Here is a 22070-nt window from a genome sequence, read left to right on the forward strand (position 1 = left end):
TTGTTTATTTTATTTTTTTACCGCTTGCATGTCTTTGATATAGTCACTGAATACTAAAAAATAATTATAATCACTAGACCCAAAAACCCAAATGCAGAAACCTTGGAGGTAGAGCAAAATCCAGATATTCAAAAATCATTGCAGGCAGGATTCAGGGTAGTCAGTATAAACAACACAGTCAAGAGGTAAAGTTTATATAAGACTCTGAAAGATCACACATGATAAACCCAAATAGGAACAAATAGAGTTATGACAACAGCCCAACTTATACGGTATCTTTAAAAAACACAATTTCCACAGCAGAAAACACTCACTGATTGTGACGTTCAAAGAGAAATGTTTGGTGTTAATATTCATGTAGTTTGTGGATGGAAATCTCTGGAAGAAAATGAATAGCACTTGGTTTCGACAAGGTGAGCTAGTATTTAATAAAAATAAATCAAACTGAATGATGATCTTTATTTCCTCCTTTTATTCATATTTAAAGTTTTATGATAACATTATATACTGAAAATGAAATAAAATAAATTATTAAGAAAAACAACAAAAAACTGTTTGCATAAATAAATCAAAGTGGATTTGAATTTTTAGTAAAAAGTTTAACCTAAATATGAATATGAAAATTAAACCTAAACTTTTCATAACTCAGTTTCTTTAAAGAGTTGTGGTAAACTATGACATCAAACCAAAACAAAGAAAAACGGGAATATTGCAGTAATAAGTCAAAATGCTCCCAAATATGATTCTCTGGTTTTCTTCCTGATGATGGACTGCAACACAAGCTGTGATGTAAACACTGTAAGCTGCACTGCTGTGGCTCCGAGGTGGGACTACTAAACATTTGACTAAAGTTGGATTCAATCTGGATGTTTTTCAACAGAAGCATTCAGAGGAATGTTTTTGTTGTTGTTTTTACTAAAATACTCTTTGTTTTGTTTTATCTGTAACCATTCTTATCAACTCTATCGCACACTCATACACACGCACAAAGATAAGACCATATCCTATTCCAGTAGGGAGGAAATGGAAAGCACATGTGAAAGTCAGAGTAAGTCGGTCTACACTGCAGAATTTATGGGAACTGCTCTAAAGGTTCATGTGCAGGTCAGTGACCGTATGAGCATGAACCCTGGTGAAGCTGAACATATGTTTTTCTGCTCCAGATGCACAAGGAAATGTTTATGTTTAAGTGCTCACTTTTTTGGCTCTCTTGGCTCTAGGACAGGAAAAAAAAGGCAGGGGGGAGAAAATAGGAGGAAATATGTTAAAAGGGGGGCTTACTTGAGTAAGGCAGTGACAGGATGTGAAGATCCTGAGGGAGAGCAGAGCAAAACAAAACTATAACTATGTAAGAGTAAAGGCTCTTGACTCTGAGGACCTTCCCATCAAGCAGATAACAGTCAGGTAACCAGTTAACTAAGCACTTTGTCTTTCACACAGTTAAAAGTGTGGGGGGGAAACCCAAAATTCATCCAATGAAAATGTTAAAACTTAAAATGATTTATTCTGTCTTTGACTTTGGCACCGATGCACAAATAATTGAATAGAATTCAATTATATCTTGAAAACTGGGCGGAAACAACTTCCTGTTAAACTAGGTTCAGGGAGGGGCAACTTGTTCCAGGAAACAACACGAGCGCAACAGTTTTAACCCTTAATCTGCATTTATGTCTGACTAACTGGGGTCAGTGTCTTGTCCAGGGATATTAGGTATGGGATCATGGAACCACCAACCTTCTGATTAGTAGATGACATGACATAGAAGATGACTCTTCCTCCTGAGCTACTGCAACACCACAGGGCACATGTTCAGGACCCACAAATATCACATTTGACCTATATTGAGATTATCTTTGTTCATCGAGATCATTCTATTCACGATCACGATCCTTTCCTAAACAGCACCAAGTATTATCCCTAAACTGACACAAAGAGTGCATAAAAGTATACAAACACATCAGATTTGAATGGGGAAAAAATCATGCTGGATATATGTACTGATATGTATGTGTTAGGAACAAAAGGATGCCACACTGTTTGATGGAAATAAAAATGATCAGTTTACCAAGGGGTAAGAAAAGACAGTTGGAGAGCTTTTCCTTTTCGTGCCCGTTTCTGTGGAACAACCTCCCTCAAGATACAGTGGGGCAAAAAAGTATTTAGTCAGCCACCGATTGTGCAAGTTCCCCCACCTAAAATGATGACAGAGGTCAGTAATTTGCACCAGAGGTACACTTCAACTGTGAGAGACAGAATGTGAAAAAAAAATCCATGAATCCACATGGTAGGATTTGTAAAGAATTTATTGGTAAATCAGGGTGGAAAATAAGTATTTGGTCAATAACAAAAATACAACTCAATACTTTGTAACATAACCTTTGTTGGCAATAACAGAGCTCAAACGTTTACTATAGGTCTTTACCAGGTTTGCACACACAGTAGCTGGTATTTTGGCCCATTCCTCCATGCAGATCTTCTCGAGAGCAGTGATGTTTTGGGGCTGTCGCCGAGCAACACGGACTTTCAACTCCCGCCACAGATTTTCTATGGGGTTGAGGTCTGGAGACTGGCTAGGCCACTCCAGGACTTTCAAATGCTTCTTACGGAGCCACTCCTTTGTTGCCCGGGCGGTGTGTTTTGGATCATTGTCATGTTGGAAGACCCAGCCTCGTTTCATCTTCAAAGTTCTCACTGATGGAAGGAGGTTTTGGCTCAAAATCTCACGATACATGGCCCCATTCATTCTGTCCTTAACACGGATCAGTCGTCCTGTCCCCTTGGCAGAAAAACAGCCCCATAGCATGATGTTTCCACCCCCATGCTTCACAGTAGGTATGGTGTTCTTGGGATGCAACTCAGTATTCTTCTTCCTCCAAACACGATGAGTTGAGTTTATACCAAAAAGTTCTACTTTGGTTTCATCTGACCACATGACATTCTCCCAATCCTCTGCTGTATCATCCATGTGCTCTCTGGCAAACTTCAGACGGGCCTGGACATGCACTGGCTTCAGCAGCGGAACACGTCTGGCACTGCGGGATGTGATTCCCTGCCGTTGTAGTGTGTTACTGATGGTGACCTTTGTTACTTTGGTCCCAGCTCTCTGCAGGTCATTCACCAGGTCCCCCCGTGTGGTTCTGGGATCTTTGCTCACCGTTCTCGTGATCATTTTGACCCCACGGGATGAGATCTTGCGTGGAGCCCCAGATGGAGGGAGATTATCAGTGGTCTTGTATGTCTTCCATTTTCTGATGATTGCTCCCACAGTTGATTTTTTCACACCAAGCTGCTTGCCTATTGTAGATTCACTCTTCCCAGTCTGGTGCAGGTCTACAATACTTTTCCTGGTGTCCTTCGAAAGCTCTTTGGTCTTGGCCATGGCGGAGTTTGGAGTCTGACTGTTTGAGGCTGTGGACAGGTGTCTTTTATACAGATGATGAGTTCAAACAGGTGCCATTCATACAGGTAACGAGTGGGGGACAGAAAAGCTTCTTACAGAAGATGTTACAGGTCTGTGAGAGCCAGAGATTTTCCATGTTTGAGGTGACCAAATACTTATTTTCCACCCTGATTTACCAATAAATTCTTTACAAATCCTACCATGTGGATTCATGGATTTTTTTTTCACATTCTGTCTCTCACAGTTGAAGTGTATCTCTGGTGCAAATTACTGACCTCTGTCATCATTTTAAGTGGGGGAACTTGCACAATTGGTGGCTGACTAAATACTTTTTTGCCCCACTGTATTCGGCAGGCTGCTCTGTGGAGGTTTTTACAGCTAAGCTGAAGACACATTTGTTCATCCTACATGTCTTAATTCTGTGGCTTTTAGTTTTTACATTTGTATTGTTTTTAACTTGTATTGTGTCTTTTACCTGTATTGCTATGTATCGCTTTTATTTTATTTATCTCTTTAGTTGTACAGCACTTTGTTTGAAAGCGCTTTATAAATAAAGTTATTATTATTATTATTATTATTATTATTATTATTATTATTATTATTATTATTATTATTATTATTAAATTCAGACACCCTGATACTCAAATTGAAAACAATAGACGCAGGATGGTCCATTTTTCTCAAATTTCTTTGCAGCAACTGAAAATGGTACCCAGTAGTTTGTATGGCGCTGTGTGCCATTGTTGTCTAACAACACTGAGACACGTTCCTATGAAGATAACAGATTGCCTTTAAAAAGAAAATAAAATTGAATTGGAATCAGACATACATACATGACATACATGACATACATGACACCGGTCAGTCAGAAGTGCCAGCTTGATGCCAGATCTGGGCCAGACCTGTTTTCTATGAGCCAGGGCCACATAAACCAAACCCCAATTAAGCCAGATGTGGCATGCCATCACATAGACAGTGCCATCTATGCCAGGCCTGGCCCATATCTGGATGACATACCACTTACAATGCTGGAAGTCAGCCAGCATTGCTGGCTTGACACCAGATCCGGGCCAGACCTGCTTGCTATGTGGGGAGCTGTGAACATGCCCTTGAATAGCTAGAATAGCTATCTCACAGTGCAGGACAAAGGGTCTGCACTTGACTGTCTTCCACCTGTAGTTTTAGCTCATCCATTTTGTTCACAAGAGACTTGTTTATTTTAGTAGGTGCTGGAGCCTGGAGGAGGCGGATTGGTCCAAGGCAGAGAAAGTGCTGGGTAGGCCAGAGCTGAGCAGAGTGGACAGCTCCAATTAAATGTACAGTCACAAAAGAAAAAGAAAAAGTACAAAAGAGAAAACACGTTCATCTGGTGTGTGTGCTGAGGTGATGTGGTAGAAAGGCTGGCCAAAGTACTACAGTGGACCAACCTGCAGACCCTCAGCCAGCGCAGGGGTTGGCTCAGATGATGGTCGACATGGTGACCATGCAGGAGCAGCAGGTGGTGCACTGCCTCTGCCTCGGCCCTCTGCTTCACTTCATCAGGCCATTTAAACGTGGTCGCTTTGTATTAGCTCTTGTTTATAAGATTGGGGAAACCTGCAGTCAGCTGAGACTGAAGAAGTCACTTGGATGAGTGACGAAATATTTCTCCCACAAAACGCTACGTCCAGATGAACAGAATCAACTTTTTGGAGATTTGCTTTCCTGGATGATTGAGCATCAAGACATTAGCTCTTGTGGATAATGCAACGTGATATCTGCGATAAAGCAGGCACTGTTTCGGGTCATCTCCTGAGTCAGCATCCGAAAATAGATACTGACTGACCAGGGCACATCATGTCTCGCACACTGAAAGAGCTGTATGAATTACTGGGTGGGAGGATAAACACAATTGGGATCGCGGGTTATACCCTCTGTTGTTTGAAGTGCAGAACGTGCACCAGGCCTCCACGGGGGGAAGGTCCCAGTCCGGTTAAAATAAAGATTCAGTACGTCCTGGACCTTAGAGCAAAGCTGCACATTTTGGGGAGGTTATTGCAAGAGAATTTGCTCGAGGCCCAATAACATCAACAGCGCCTGTTCAGTAGAGGGGCTACACTCAGGCAATTTTCGTTGGGAGATAGAGTGCTTGTGTTTCTCCATTCTTCTAGTTCCAATTTACTCAACAAGTGGCAAGTGGGGGATATTGACTATGAAGTGATCAGGTCAGACAGGGTAGGAGTCGCACAAGTATATCATCTCAACCTCCTTAAAGCATGGAAAGAGGCTGAAACCACATTTCTGGTGAGCCTGGTGAAGGAAATAGATGAGTTGGGGCTGGAGGTGTTAAATTCCACCATTCCTGCCTCCCTCCATTGTGTTGACCATGTCACACAGGTCCAGAGAGCGGATGTTGCCACGTTGTAACAGGATTTTGTTCAGACAAAATTGGCCAAAATGAGTTTAGAAGTATAATGAGAGACTGGCCTGGCTGAAGGGATCTCGGCACATAACAATGCTCGCAGAGACACCCGTCCACAGGACGAGCTCTCCAGGAGAAGCCAGCTTGGAACCACTAGATGATCAGTGTCATGCATCCAGTGGAGCAGCACCCTGATATTGGCTGACCAATAATAGAACAGAAGGTTAGGCAGAGCCAGTCCACCTTGTGGGCGTGGCCTTTGCAGGATGCGTGGGTTCTTCTTGTTCCAAATGAATGATGATATTAGCTTGTCTAGAGAGTTGAAGAAATGTTTGGTCAGATACTGTATATAGGGAGGTTTTGGAATAGATAAAGGAGCCTTGGCAGCAGGTTCATTTTAATATATTGATCCTCCCGCAGAGAGAGAGGGATAACAAGTTCCAGCAGTGGATGTCCCTTTTCAGACTCTCCAACATTGGCAGGTAGTTTACTTTATAAGATCTTTGTAACAGTCGGAGATCCAGATTCTGAGGCATTTAAACTTTTTATTGTTTATTTTGAATGGTATTAGATTAGATGGGATATCTTTTGCAGCTCCATTGATTGGGATGAATTCACTTTTCTGAGGATTTATTTTGTAGCCACATTGAACCAAATCTTTGCAGCGTGCTTAGTAGTTTTGAGGCGAGGGTGGGGTCAGTTATGAAAAGCAATAGATCGTCTGCGTAAAGTGAAACTTTGTATTCTTGGCCTCCTCTGATGACTCCTGTGATACTGGTATCTTGTCGTATGGCTGAGGCTAAGGGCTCTATAGCAATGACAAACAATAGTGGAGACAGGGGGCAGCCCTGCCTAGTGCCCCTATGGAGTTTAAAATAAGAAGAGATTGTATTATTAGTACGCACAGCTGCCACTGGTGCATTGTAGAGAGTTTTAACCCATGATATGGGTTAAAGCCAAAGCCAAATTTGCTCAAAGTATGAAAAAGGTAGTCCCACTCCACCCGGTCGAAGGCCTTCTCAGCATCAAGTGACAGTAGGGCTTCAGGTGTATCAGTTGAAGGGGTCATGGATTATACTTAAGACGCGTCTAATATTGAACAAAGAGTATCTGATCTTGATAAGCCAGTTTGGTCCGTGGAATTGATTGTTGGTAAAACGACCTTGGTAAAATGAGTTTTTTGTTTTTTTGTCACACCTTCTCTCTCTTGTTTGTTTGTTTGTTTGTTTGTTTGTTTGTTTGCTTGTTTGCTTGTTTGCTTGTTTGTTTGTTTTCTTCCCTGGCAAGTGGGAGGGTGGGGTTTCAGTTAATAAGAAGTATGCTCTACTGCTTGTATAATTTCTTAATAATTTCTTGTCTGTGATTGTACAAAAACTTCTTTCAATAAAAAGACTGATTAAAAAAGAAAATTGGCTGAAATGCGCGTAATAGAAGAGTCGCACAGCACGTGGTGTAGCCCCATAATTCTGGTGGTAAAGAGGGATGGGTCTATACGGTTCTGTGTCAACTACAGCAAGGTGAATGAGGTGTCACAGTTTGATGCTTAGCCCTTGCCTCAACACCGTTGGGCTCCTGGACAGGTTGGGCGCAGCTCGCTTTTTCACATCTTGGATTTAACAAAGGGCTACTGGCAGATTTCCTTGGCTGGAGTCTAAGAAAAAAACGTCCTTCTCTAGTTCATATGGTTTGTACCGATTTGTCACACTTCCATTTGTCTTGTTCGGAGCCTCGGCCACTTTCCAGCACCTTACAAACCAGGTGCTGATGCTCCATAGGCCGGGGCACAGATGATTGTGGCAGATTTTCTCTCCTGCTAGCAAGGGTTAGGGGTAAGCTAGGCGGTAGGCTATGTCAGGTGATGGAGGCATATGGTGTCGTTCTACATATCCCATAATGGTAAATGGCCTGCATTTGTATAGCGCTTTTCTAGCCCATTGGACTCCAAAGCGCTTTACACTACATTCAGTCATCCACCCATTCACACACACATTCACACACTGGTGATGGCAGCTACATTGTAGCCACAGCTGCCCTGGGGCGCACTGACAGAGGCGAGGCTGCCGGACACTGGTGCCACCGGGCCCTCTGACCACCACCAGTAGGCAAACACGGGGTTAGTATCTTGCCCAAGGATATTTGGCATGCAGCCAGGAGGCAGCCTGGGATCGAACCACCGACCTTCTGATAAGTGGCTGACCTGCTCTGCCACCTGAGCTACAGCCACCCATAATGATGAAGTGAAAGATATTTATGTCAAATAATAATAAAAAACAAAACAAAACCATATTCATGCAACCCTTTCCGCTTGGGTTACTTGCATAGTAGCATTCCAAGTCAATGAGAGCTTGGGAGGTAAATGTGATTAACAGATGGGACAATTTAACTGAGCAGATCAGGTGGGGAGAAACATTTTAAGTTGCACCCATCAGAATCCCTAACGGTATTAATGGGCTACACCTTTTTCCCTGTGAGGGCCACGTGTCAACAAAATGACCTTTCTGGCCACAGGCAAAACTCTCACCAGCCCAACATCTTCTTCCCTGACCTGACGGGCTGAGACGGGCCCGTCCAGGCTGCACTGGCTCCTCCTCATTTGCCTGCGCGCTCTCATGCTTCTCCACTCCCAGAGAGGAGACTTTGCCCAAAAACACCCAGACTTTCCTGCATGTAGCCGTCTAACCTGATGCACATATTCATTAATTCATCTAATGTTTTTGGTAAGTCCGTTATTGCCAACTTTAATTCATTTGTTTTGCTACTCTGCCACTTACCTTGTTGGTGGAGTGCTACATGAATGGCTGTCATTCTGGAAGATTTTCCTCTTTCAACAGAAAAGTCACTGGGACTTTGTTAGAGTGACCATGGCGTTCTTGATCACCTCCCTGAATAAGGACGTTCTTACCCTGATCACTCAGGGTAAGAAGGTCCTTAACCCTCTAAGAAGAGTCCTGGTGGTTCCAACCTTCTTCCATTTACAGATGATGGAGGCCACTCATTAGGACTTTCAGTGATACCAAAATCATTCTTTACCCTTTCCCAGATCTGTGCCATGATCTAATCCTGCCTTATAGCTGTATTGTCAGCTATTAGAACTTATATAGACAAATGTGTGGCTTTCCAAAGCGTCCAATCCAATCCAACTTTATTTATAAGCACTTTAAAATAACCAGCACAGGATCAAAGTGCTGTACAGTAAATCAGTTAAGAATAATAGAATAGAACAAAGAAGAAAAAACAAAACACATAATACATGAAATTTAAACAACCCTATTTTTAAAAGAAAACAACATAGAATCAACTAATAAAAATACATAAAAACTAAAAAACAGCATCTCACAAGGTGTCAGAGACCAGGGTGAAGAGACGAGTTTTCAGAAGTGATTTAAAAACAGGCAGAGGAGAGGCCTGTCTGATCTCTAAAGGCAGATCGTGCCACAGTTTGGGAGCTGCTACAGCAAAAGCACGATCTCCTCTAAGTTTACGCTCAGGCCTGGGAATGACAATGACAGCAGGCTGAGCAAGTGAAGTGCTGCGAATACTTTCCACATGCACTGTAGCTGTGTTTGTCAGCATGAAGGATCGTTCTCTCCGTGCAAGCGCTGCAATAGGCGAATGTCCTGTCTCTTCCTCTATTCCTCCTGTCGCCTCACGACACCTTTAACCAGCTCAGTATGTCTATTGTGTATTATTGTAGGGTCTTTATCTTACAATACAAAACTGCCTTGGATGACTGTTGTGATTTGGTGCTATTTAAATAAAACTTAATTGAACTGAATGTCCCTGATGTAAATGATTTCAAATAGTGCCCACAAAATTGTGCAGGACAGAAAAAGCATTTTGAATAAAATCCAGAAACTCAAAAACTTTCAGTTAAGGGAACTCCTGAAAGAAGACGTTTAAACCTTACACAGCACTCGGACTCAGCAGACCATAAAATAGGAGTGAAATGATTCCTACTCTGTTCCCCACAACATGATTTACACACCCAGTCTCACGGAGGCATTGTGCTCCAGCATCCAAACATCTGGGACTTGTCAGAGCGCTCAGTACTAAACTAGGGGAGTTGGTTTTTTTTACATATTCACATAAATATGTCCTCACGATGAACACAGAGCTGTGAGAATCCAGTACAACGGCAGATCATGGCAGGCCATAAACGTGGTGCTTTGTGCAGAAAACAGGAAGAGTTTCTGGAATCGGTTTAAATTAAAGGGAAGTTTAATGACCACTACAGTCGAGATTGTTCATTAATTGTAACTTTATGTTTGCTGGCATGGCTCTGTGTTCTCACTGCCTGTGTCCATACACCAAAAGCTGGAGAACAGCAGCACAATCCTGTGACAAAGAGGTGGTACTTAAGTCAAACGGACTGTTGGTGTTTTACAAATGCACAGGAACTAAAACAGCTTAAATGATCTGTTCTATATTAGACACCAAATAGATGCCTAGAAGGATATCAGCTGATACAATGTTGCCTGCTCTGGTGTTATAGTGCCCATACCCTGAGCTGGACTTCATAGCCTAGCTGAACAAGTCTTTTTGGCTTTTGGCTGTAGCTCAAGAGGTCTACTAGGAAGGTTGGTGCTGCTCCTGTCTTGATCCTGAATATCCGTGTGGAAGATACTAACCCTGTGTTACTCTCTGATGCACCCATGGGTGTGATGAGATTAGCGAGATTATTTGTTCATTCGAGGCTCAATGTTGAAATCAGGGGGTTGTCTTCTTATGGGAGTGTTGGCAGTTGGATCTCTGACTGCACCTTGGGCAACAACTGAACCCAAAGAGGAGGAAATGTTTGGGAACATTTACATAGCAACACTTTACTGATTATTGTCTAACTTTAAATGTTATTGATAGTTGTAAATCATTTTCTCTGTGAAAACAAATACCAATAAATGCTCACAGTAGTGGTGGAAGGACCACTGCTTAAGATTCCTGTGAAATGCCAAAGGAGCCGTTATCTCCAACTCAGAGGATTTAAAAGAATTTTCTTCCTGCTCCTTCGAAGCAGGGAAACATTAGGACCAGGACTGAAACTTTGCTCGTGCTGAATACATAGACAATTTTAGAGAATATAGTTTGTTCTGGACCCCCTGAGGTTATTACTCCAGCATCAACACAGCCGACCCAGCCTCCTCCTGGAGCTCAGTTTCAGTGCAATATGTTGCAAAAGAGCCCATCAATAGGATGTTCCAACCGCCTCCTTTTGAACTTTAAACATGGTGTGGCATTCAAAGAGTTTAGTAGTCTCATCTGACCAGACTATACTCTCCCAGTATTTCACAGACTTGTCTAAAAATTGTTCAGCAAACTTTAAATGCGCTTGTGTGGTGAGCATGCATACAGGCCATGGCAGCTGATTGCATTACTTATTGTTTCCTTTCATTCTTAGTCTCTCTGTAGCTCTCCACAAGTGGTCCCTTGCTCTTGGACAGCTCTTATGATAAATCTTTTTTACTCCTCAGCTTGAAAACTTGGAGGGAGCTTCTTGATGTTCTTTTCACTTCTGTAATGTGGCTACGTCGGTGCTCAGTGGAACCTTCAGTAGTTTAAAAATGCTTCTGTAACCAGTGCCGTCACAATGTTTGGTAAGAATAAGGTTGTGACAGTCTTGAGAGAGTTTTTTTATGGGATGTTTATTCTGCGACTCCTTGGTAATAAGACACCTCTTATGTCTATATATAGATATTTCTATATATAGACCTGTATTTGCTCCTTTGTGTAAGGAGGAGCAGGATGAGTTTGTCCAGATCCACACAGCACGAATGTCTCTGACCAAACAACCAGAAACAGACTTCATCAGGGTGGTCTCAGGGCCTCACGTCCTCCACAGTGGACCCGGTGCTCACTGTCCAGCACCACTGAGCCCAACTGTGCTTTTCACATGAGCACATGTGGCAGACATGAAAGGGTTTGGAGAAGCTATGCATAGTGTTATGATAGCTTGCAAAGTTTTTTTAAACACCTGTAACTACCATAACCATTTGTTCAGCTGAAAGAATTTCAACACTTCCAAGAGACTCATCATAACTCTTGAAACACAAAATATTTGAGCTTTCAGGAATAGTTCAAATATTTTGTGTTTCAAGAGTTATGATGAGTTAATGCTTTAGAGCCTGAATCGTGGAGTGTTTATTGAATTGCTTTGACAAAATGTTTTTCAAAATTAATTAAATATAAATTTTCAGATATGGGTTTAAGTATGATCATATTTTACATAATATTTTGCTGTACCATTTTTGTTTATTTATTTTAGATGTTATTCCTTAAAAACCCATCCATCCATTCGCTTCTGCTTATCCTGGCTGGAGCCTATCACAGTTGTCACAGGGCAAGAGGCAGAGTACACCCTGTCGTAGGGCCAACACACAGAGACAGGCTGTTTCCTGATTCAGGGTCTGCAGCCTTAAAGGCCGCATTTTAAGGCCGATTACGTCACAGCGACGCGACGAAGGCTGTCCCAATTCAAAGGCTGCTCGAAATGCGGCCCTCAAATGCGTCCTTCATTTCCCTGAATTTTAAGGATGGGTCGGTGTAGACGTGGCCCAACATATCCCAGACTTCATAGCACGGCAGTGGGTGTGGGCTGAAGCGGAGCGGCCGAAGAGCAAATATTTAAAAAGTAAGTACTGAATATGACGTCACTTATTTATGTGCGAATGTTTAATAATGAAGAACATTAAAACATGACTGTTGGCCACATGTCGGCAGAGTTATGTGACATTAGTGACGTTTGTACTAACTTGGTTTTAAAGCCTTTACTTTCAAATATACGGCGTTCAATAGTCGACCTTAATCCTATAGAGATGTGATGATTTTGTGGATAATTAAAGTCAGTCATGTATCCACAAACACAAGCTGAAAGTCAGTGATGCTGCTCGGTTTGCAGTCCTGAACGTCACGGCACAAGCAGGATCCACTGCACTGTTAATGTGAGCTGTGTTGGTAGCCACACTAGTCTTCGTCTTTGTGGTACCAGCTATTTTAGCTAACTTGTTACATAGTTGAAAATAAAACCTCTTCTAGTTGAAATTCTGGTGTTACTCTCCATATTTATGTTGCAGCTTTTGAGCCGTTTCGCATGTCACTTAGGTGTGGAGGTAAGTGACGGAAGTGACGGGAAAAGGTAAGCGACCCATGTTGCAGGTGACGTCAGACGCCGGAGATTTGGCGGAAAAAAAGCGGATGGTAGCGTAAAATTTAATAAAGTTTCTTTAAGCTTCAGTATTACCAAATAAACTAACCAATTGTCATATAACTAACAACATCTGTGCTATCATCTCTAAACCCTGGAGGACAACGAGGAGAGTTTAGACGCTCTCCAAGATTACATCGACCGGTGCTTCCAAGATTTAGTAATGAAGAAGGCCCAGAGCGCATCCTCCCCAGCCAAAGCTGAGACGCCGTCATCTAAAAGATATCGCCCGGCAGACTCCCCCAGCACAACATCGCCTGCAGGCAAAGATATCGTCGACATCCTGGAGTCAATCAATAAGTGATTGTCCAGTTTTGATGCGAGGCTGTCCCTGGTGGAGATCCTACACCGGGAATTTAAATCTCTGAGAGAATCCCTGGAGTTCAGCCAGCGGCAGGTGGAAACACTTGCTGCGGAAAATGCCACGCTACGGGACTCGGTCAAATCTCTAACCGAAAATTTGACCCAATTAAACATAGAAAATAAAATAATAAAAGAGATCGTTATAGATTTACAAGCCCGTAGCATGAGAGATAATCTGGTGTTTTCTGGTATTCCAGAGTCTGCCGGAGAGGACCCGGAAACGACCGTGAGAAGCTTCATTAAAATCCAACTGAAGCTGCCGGAGGACACGGTGAAAAACATAGGGTTCGAAAGAGTGCATCGCATCGGGGATCCGAAGACAGGAAGCGGGAGACCACGTCCTATTGTAGCCAAATTCGGCCACTTCAAGCAGAAGGAGCAGGTGAAGAGTCGTGGCAGAGAGCTGAAAGGAAGGGATTTTAGCGTGAACGACCAGTTCCCCAGAGAGATCCTGGAACGACGCAGGGTCCTCTTCCCAGTCCGACGTAGTTTTATCCAGAAAGGCTCCCGGGCTGTCATCGCCGTGGACCGGCTCTACGTGGACGGACAGCTCTACCGTGACCCTGGCATCACTCCATGGCTGTATTGTCCGCACACCAGATAAGAATCCGCTACACTATCCTCTTCACTCACACTCTCTTGTTTTAACTTTTGCTTAACTATGTAATATCAGTTTGCTAATTTAGTATAACGTCACCGTCACTCTCCGCCAACGCTTTAATTGGAATGTTTCCGTTTTTATTTCTTTTTCCCTCGCTCTCGTGTCGCTCACATTGCTCTTTGGTTTATTTGCTTCTCTTTTCTATCACTATGTCGATCACCTGTTTCCCTATCCATCCACAAACAACACGGTCTATTTCTACATGCTCACTCTGCACAATCACGCACACACATGCGTTTAAAGGCAACACATTGACAACAGCCACACAGCGCACACAGATATAGGACAGCCACACACATTTGCTCATATTAGTTATTATGCACACTCATAGTCAGACCTATGGAGCTTCTTGCCGCGCATTTTCTTCTCTTTACTTACAAAAAAAAATGTTGTGTTTCCATTTTCCTCACCCGTCTAAGCGAGACACACAGCGTACATCTTTAGCCACAAACACACAACTATGGGCATGCTAAGATTTGTCACATGGAATGTGCATGGAGCTGGCTCTACGGAAAAAAGGTTAAAAATACTTAACCAACTTAAAAAATTACAGGCAGACGTTGTTTTATTACGAGAAACCCACATGCCTGTCACAGGTTTGAACAAACTTAACACCTGAGTTTCCTCATGTGTTCTCAGCCTGTTATAATTCTAGACAAAGAGGAGTAGCAATTCTAATACATAAAAATATTAATTTCACAGTACTCGATGCAGTTATAGATCCAGAGGGCAGATTCCTAATCGTCAAACTATCTATACTTAACCAAAAGCTAGGTATTGTAAGTATATATGGTCCAAATGTTGATGACCCCTCATTCTTCCACGGTTTTTTTAGTACACTCTCCGAACACCTTAATTGTGTTACCGACACCAGACCTAGGGGAATCTGGACCGGCAGCAAGCGGCACACAGGCTAGAGAGCACTGTGTAGCCAAATATGAGCAACTAGAGAGGACACCGAAGTTAGCGTCTTGCTCAGGCCGGAGCTCATTTATTTCTGCAACATATACACAACACAAATGCATTCTTCCCATAAAATAACAGAGTTCATAAACAAAAATAAAGCTACAAAAAGCATTCTCTCAAAAGCAAAATAAATACAAACTAATTCAAAATGACTTTACATACTCACAACTTAAACAAAACACTCGTGGCTAAATCAGAATCAGAATCAGAATACTTTATTGATCTCTGGGGGAAATTATTTTTTGTTACAGTGCTCCATTTTAAACCAACATTAAGACAAGACAGACAATACGCTAACTAAGAATAGTACAATATATACATATATATACATACATACATACATAAGTCACTTAAAAATAAATATTTGGAAAAGAAACATGTGTAGTTGTAGCAGCAAACAGTGTGTTAAGTGGATGCGTTGTACAGGGAGCCACAGGCAGGAAAGATTTCCTGTGTCGTTCAGTGGTGCATCATGGGTAATCTCAGTCTCTCACTGAACGTGCTCCTGTGACTGACCAACATGTCATGGAGTGGGTGGGAGGTGTTATCCAACATTGTCTTTATCTTGGACAGCATCCGCCTCTCCGACACCACCTTGAGGGAGTCCAGCTCCATCCCCACAACATTGCTGGCCTTACGGATCAGTTTATTAAGTCTGTTGGCATCTGCGACCCTCAGCCTGCTCCCCCAGCATGCAACAGCATAGAGGATCGCACTGGCCACCACAGACTCATAGAAAATCCTCAGCATTTTCTGGCAGATGTTGAAGGACCTCAGTCGCCTCAAAAAATAGAGACGACTCTGGCCCTTCCTGTAAAGTGCTGTGGTGTTTTTAGCCCAGTCCAGTTTATTGTCAATGTGTACTCCAAGGTATTTATAGTCCTCCACAATGTCAACACTGACCCCCTGGATTGAAACAGGGGTCAAGTGTTTCCTGGTCTTCCTGAAGTCCACGATCAGTTCCTTGGTCTTTGCCACGTTGAGCTGCAGATGATTCTGCTCACACCACGTGACAAAGGAGTCGACCACAGCCCGGTACTCTGTCTCATCATCCCTGCTGATGCATCCAACCACCACAGAGTCATCAGAAAACTTCTGAAGATGGCAGGTCTCTGTGCAGTGGCTGAAGTCTGTGGTGTAGAGGGTGAAGAGGAAGGGGGAGAGGAAAGTCCCCTGTGGTGCCCCTGTGTTGCTAATCACCTTGTCAGACACACACTGTGGGAGACGTACATATTGTGGTCTTCCTGTCAGGTAATCAACAATCCAGGACACCAGAGAAGCATCCACCTGCATCGCTGCTAACTTATCACCCAGGAGGGTCGGCCTGATGGTGTTGAAAGCACTGGAAAAGTCAAAAAACATGACCCTCACAGTGCTCGCCGGCTGGTCCAGATGGGTGTAGACACGATTGAGCAGGTAGATGATGGCGTCCTCTGTTCCGAGACGAGGCTGATAAGCGAACTGAAGGGGATCCAGATGTGGTCTTACTATGGGTCGCAGCTGGTCCAGGATGAGCCTTTCCAGGGTCTTCATGATGTGGGAGGTCAGTGCCACGGGCCTGTAATCCTGGGGGCCACTGGGACGTGGCGTCTTTGGTACAGGGACGAGGCATGATGTCTTCCACATCACCGGGACCCTCTGCAGACTCAGACTCAGCATAAACAGTTTATGAAAGACTCCACACAGCTGGGGGGCACAGGTCTTGAGGACAAGGGGACTCACTCCGTCTGGTCCAGCAGACTTGCCTGAGTGAAGTCTCCTCATTTGCATCTCAACCTGGTATTGAGTGAAGGTGATGGGTGGGGGAGGGGTGTCAGGAATCTCACAGGAGGCAACATGTGAAGAGAGAGGCTGGCACAGTGGTGTGGCTCTGGATTCCAGGCTGACTGCAGGTGAGGTTGTGGGGGTGGGAGCAGACACTGTGGTGTCGAATCTATTGAAAAACAGATTCAACTCGTCGGCTCTATTCTCACCTCCCTCAGCTCCCCTGCTGTTGGTTGGCCTGAATCCAGTGATGGTCTTCATGCCCCTCCACACCTCTCTCATGCTGTTCTGCTGGAGTTTCCACTCCAGCTTCCTCCTGTAATTGTCCTTAGCCTCTCTGATCTTGTCCTTTAGTAACACCTGGATCTTCCTCACCTCCTCTTTGTTGCCCCCTCTGAAAGCCCTCTTCTTGTTGTTGAGGAGGGCTTTGATGTCCTTAGTCACCCACGGCTTGTTATTTGGGTAACAATGAACAGTCTGAGCTGGAACAATGGAGTCGGTGCAGAAAGTTATGTAGTCTGTGATACACTCAGTAAGCCCATTGATGTCCTCGGCGTGAGGCTCACAGAGTGTTTCCCAGTCGGTCACCTCGAAACAGCCCTGTAGTTCCGCTATTGCCTCCTCTGACCACCTCCTAACAGTCCTGGTGGTCACAGGTTCCCTCCTCACAATTGGCACATAGCGGGGGGTGAGGTGAATCAGGTTAACTAAAACAGCAAGCCCCCCTCCTTTATGCTTACCGCTAGCGATGCTGTCCCTGTCCGCCCGAACAGTGTGGAAGCCTTCCACGGAAGCATTCTCATCGGGAATGTCCTGGTGCAGCCATGATTCGGTGAAACACATCAGGCTACACTCTCGGTATTCCCTCTGACTCCGTACCAGTGCTGAGAGCTCGTCGATTTTACTTGCCAACGATCGCACATTTCCCATCACGATAGACGGCAGACACGGTTTAAACCTCCTCCTCGCTTCGAGCCTCCGCTGTCTCACCGTCACCTTTTTTCTTCTCTTCTGTCCTTGACCTCTGCATCCCCGATGTGTTTTCCTCCAAATTTCAGCTGGTACTTCTGCGGGCACTTCTGCGGGCCTGGCCAGCGAGCCGGCCGGCATCAGGGCGATCAGCTGATCTCTGGAGTAAACAGTCCGTGCGTGTAGGAGATGTGCCGCGGTCCCGTTCCATGATAAAAGTAACAGTTCCACGGCCACCAGAAGAACAAAAACTCTCTCAATCCACATGATTGAGTAAGAGATAGAAAACGGAGGAAAATACAAGTCAGAAAAAAAAAGAATACGTAAGAAAAAAGAGCTAAACTAAGAGAAAAGCAGGAGCGACTGTAACAGGCTGCACGCTGGTTGGCGCATGCGCACTAATAATTTTTTACATGTTGACAAAACTTTTGTTTTGTTGATCATTCATTTTTGTCATTCGCGGTTAGTATCATGGTTGCTAGGCAACCTGAACAGCGCGAGGCAGGCTAGACCGTCCCATTTCACAGGCCTCTCACTTCCGCACTTCTCGTACTTATAGTACGCACCGTGCGTAGTACGCGTACTTCAAGCGTGCAGACCCTGAATTGGGACACAGCCAGAGCCTGTGTGCTTTAGCACCATCTCCCCCAGTAGACATAAAGGCCCTCCAGCAATATGGCAGCACCTAAATCCTGGGCTAGATTACCTTCAAGGCCAACATCCACAAGTGTCTTTGCTGCACTTTTTAAGCCTGTACGCGATACAAACAACGAGGAAACTTCTACCTTTTCACTACAGAACTGGACAGAAGAGGATTCAAGGCTGGTTCTTGGAATTTTTCGAGGCCAGTCATGGAAAAGGAGCACCAGATGGTGTCGAGGGAGCCTTAAAAAGAGCAGCTGACATGATGGTAGCAAAGGGGCATGACATCCCAGATGCAGAAGAGTTATTCAGGGCCTTTTCTGAAACAAACACAAGTGTGAAACTGTTCTTTGTGAAAAGCGAAGATGTTGAGGAAGCTATGGAGAAAATGCCGAAGCAGATACCAGCTGTTCTTGGAACCATGAGAATTCACCAGGTCGTTACTGCAGCTCCAGGAAAACTGATGGTTCGTGATGTAAGCTGCATGTGCACAACACAGAAGCAGTTTAACTGCAAGAGCTGCAACACCCAGTGTTTCACTGTTGGCCAGAAGATAGAAACAGCTGTATCACAGACAGGCAGTGGGAGGAATCCAGAAAAAGAAATCCAGTGGGAGAGTCCGGAGCTGGTTGGTAAATGGTGTATTCTCAGATATGACGATGATTTGTATCCAGGCATCATTCTAAACATACAAACAACACAAGTCCAGGTCAAATGCATGCATCGTGTTGGGTCAAACCGATTGTTCTGGCCGCATCAGGATGATATCCTCTGGTACCTGTTTGATGATGTCCTTGAACTCATTCCACCCCCACGGGCTGTGACAAGGCGCCATGTGGAAGTCTTGAAACAGGTGTGGAACCGACTCACAAGATGAATTCATGAAACAACCGGCACATTCATGCATATATACAGACACACACACCGAAGCAAGCACACACATGCAAAAACACGCTGACATGGACACTGATACAGACAGACACACTGAAATCGTTAACTGATTATTATTGTTATTACTTCAACCAGTTCAACAAGTTTAATTGTATGTTATCGGAGCAAGGGTGAGGTGACTTGTAGCACCTCATCAGCACTTATGCCTAGACACACACACACACGCACATTATGCTACATTTGAGCAATTCACTTTACAATGTTTGTTAGTTGTTAATGTGCTGTTGTGGTTGTTTTTACTTGAGATTAATAAAACTTAACTCTACTGCAGTTTGTATCTGGTGTCCTTGCTATGGTTACAAAGTGAGATATAATGTTAATGGCAGTCCTGTACATTGAATTTAGGAGTAAACAACTGTTTATATGTAACGCTGTATTTGTCTCTTCAACCCTGTTATGCTAGTCTCAACCCCGTCACACCTACATTTTCATATATAATTTTCTTAAAATGTTGAAAAAAATAATTTAATGTTTGGGGATCTCTGTCTAAGATATTGAGCGCTATCATATGATCATTGATTTTTATTACAATTCTTAGTTAAACTAAATTTTTGATTAAAAATGACAAGATTGCTTTCACTCATTAGTTACATTTCAGGATTTAAGAAAGTAAAAATTTGTGATTTTATGTAACTTTTCTATGTAAAATTATTGAATTAGTATGGGGACATCTAATTAATGTAAACATATTGATGTCTTTAGAAATACATTTTATGATAATGTTCAGAGAGCCTCCAAAGTGTCCATAACGGGGTTGAAGAATTACAGTCACTACATCTTGAAAATATGATCAATAATAAAAGAAAACTAATGCCTGAGATGGGAAAATGCATTTTTCTGATAGTTAAATATATCCTTAATGATGTGGGATATACATATAAATAATACATTTTGGTAAAAAATGTGAAAACATCCAAGTCCGATTTTAACCATTCTCGTGGAATGACTCAGTTAGTGATGGTGAGATGAAGCCTCGTGATGAACTGAAGCTTCCATCCACCTGGTCGACTCATGGTTCGAAACATTGTGATGATTCATTTGCTCTACTGCGCCATCAAGTGGACGATTCAAGTGAAACAGGCTCTGTGATTATAATGATGTGTAAACCTCTAAACTGAATAAAAAAATTGTTATTATTGATAAATTGTGGTTATTTATCCCGAATATTGTCTCAGTATGTTTGATACAAAAGAGAAAGTGGAAACTATCAGAACAGAGTTTTGGTATGATTGTGTAACTGTTAGGGCTGTGTGTCGTCACTGATTTCTAGAATTGATTTGATCCACGATTCGATTCAAAGTCAGAGAAAATTCATGACGATGTTTACGTGACGCGTAGTTTGGATCTTCTTTTGCTGCTGGTTTACTCAATATTGTTTGAAGAGAGATCAAACTAACAGCTTCAGAATCAGCGCAAAAAAGACGTAAACACAAAGCGCGGACCCGCCGAAACATCAGCGAGCTGTCGGCTTTCAGCCCGGACCGTGAGAAAGGCGACATCTCACTCAGTGGCGGTCCTAGCCTGTTTGGTGCCCCGGGCAAACACACACACACACACACACACACACACACACACACACACACACACACACAAAACATATTAATTAAGGATTGTACATTAACATAAAACTGTTGTCGGAACCACACTGAATTTCGCCAGAGAAACACACACACACATATATGAAGAGAGAGAGAGAGCAAACAGCTACCAGACAGCCATCATCATTCGTCATACAATGAGAACAGGACAAATCAACACTTGACACTGACTCATTAATATTAAAATCTGTAACCTAATGTATTATTTGGAGTTTAGTCTGTTACTGTTACTATTTTTACCATTTCTTTTTTTTTTCCCAGATAAACTATTCAATTTATTGATTTTCTTACATAAATTCAGTACAGATCACACCCCAGACATTAATCCGCTAAAAATCACTTATTGCCTTGGCTTGATTTGCATCAACTGCATCTATGACAATCATCTAAGTCTTCTCTATCTTTAACTTTGTAAGTAAATGCGCATTCCAGAAAGAGCTTTGTACATGTATACATGCCATTACTGTACAACCTCACCTTGTAGGTGTATACCTGGATTTGCCTTAACCTTTCACAATGAATCAGTGCGCACCGTTGAGATAATCTAAAAAGCAGAAGAGATACGTTTACAGAAACAGAGACTGAACAAGTCGCCTTTCTTCGGGAATGTTATTTTTACCATTTCTTCTTGGAGCAACTGTAACCCACATTATTTCCTTCAGGATTAATAAAGTATTCTGATTCTGATTGTTTCAGGATGAGCTGCCATCATCCAATCACACATCTGCTTACCTGCATCTTTGCTCGTTTCTCCTCCTCTTCTTTTCTATTTTTTCTAAACTGAGCACCTGATGGCTTTGAATGTTTCTTGTCCATCTTACATTGGTTTTAATTTTGCACTCCAGTATGAACACCCATCCCCCAACCCGAGGATCACCACAACATGACCTAACAGACCTACACCCTAGTTCACTTTGTCTAAGGTGTATTTCTGGGATTTCACACAACCCAGGATTCAAATCCTGGGTTGTTTGGCTCTCGGCGAAGGCAGTCACACTTTTCTCCTCCTTCCCCTTATCTTCCCTGCTTAGCCTCTTGTGTCCTTGTCTTGTCTCGTGTGCATTACTTTCCCTGGAACACTCTCTCACAGTCTGTTCTCTAAACCTAAAAGAGAATTATGGATTTGATCAACTGGTCTCTGAATGCTATTTACACCCTTT

Source organism: Aulonocara sp. 'chitande type north' Nkhata Bay, linkage group LG4 (assembly GCF_057382095.1).
Source record: "Aulonocara sp. 'chitande type north' Nkhata Bay isolate Kocher_YH1m ecotype deep benthic linkage group LG4, A_spYH_male_GT1.1, whole genome shotgun sequence".
Taxonomy (NCBI): domain Eukaryota; kingdom Metazoa; phylum Chordata; class Actinopteri; order Cichliformes; family Cichlidae; genus Aulonocara; species Aulonocara sp. 'chitande type north' Nkhata Bay.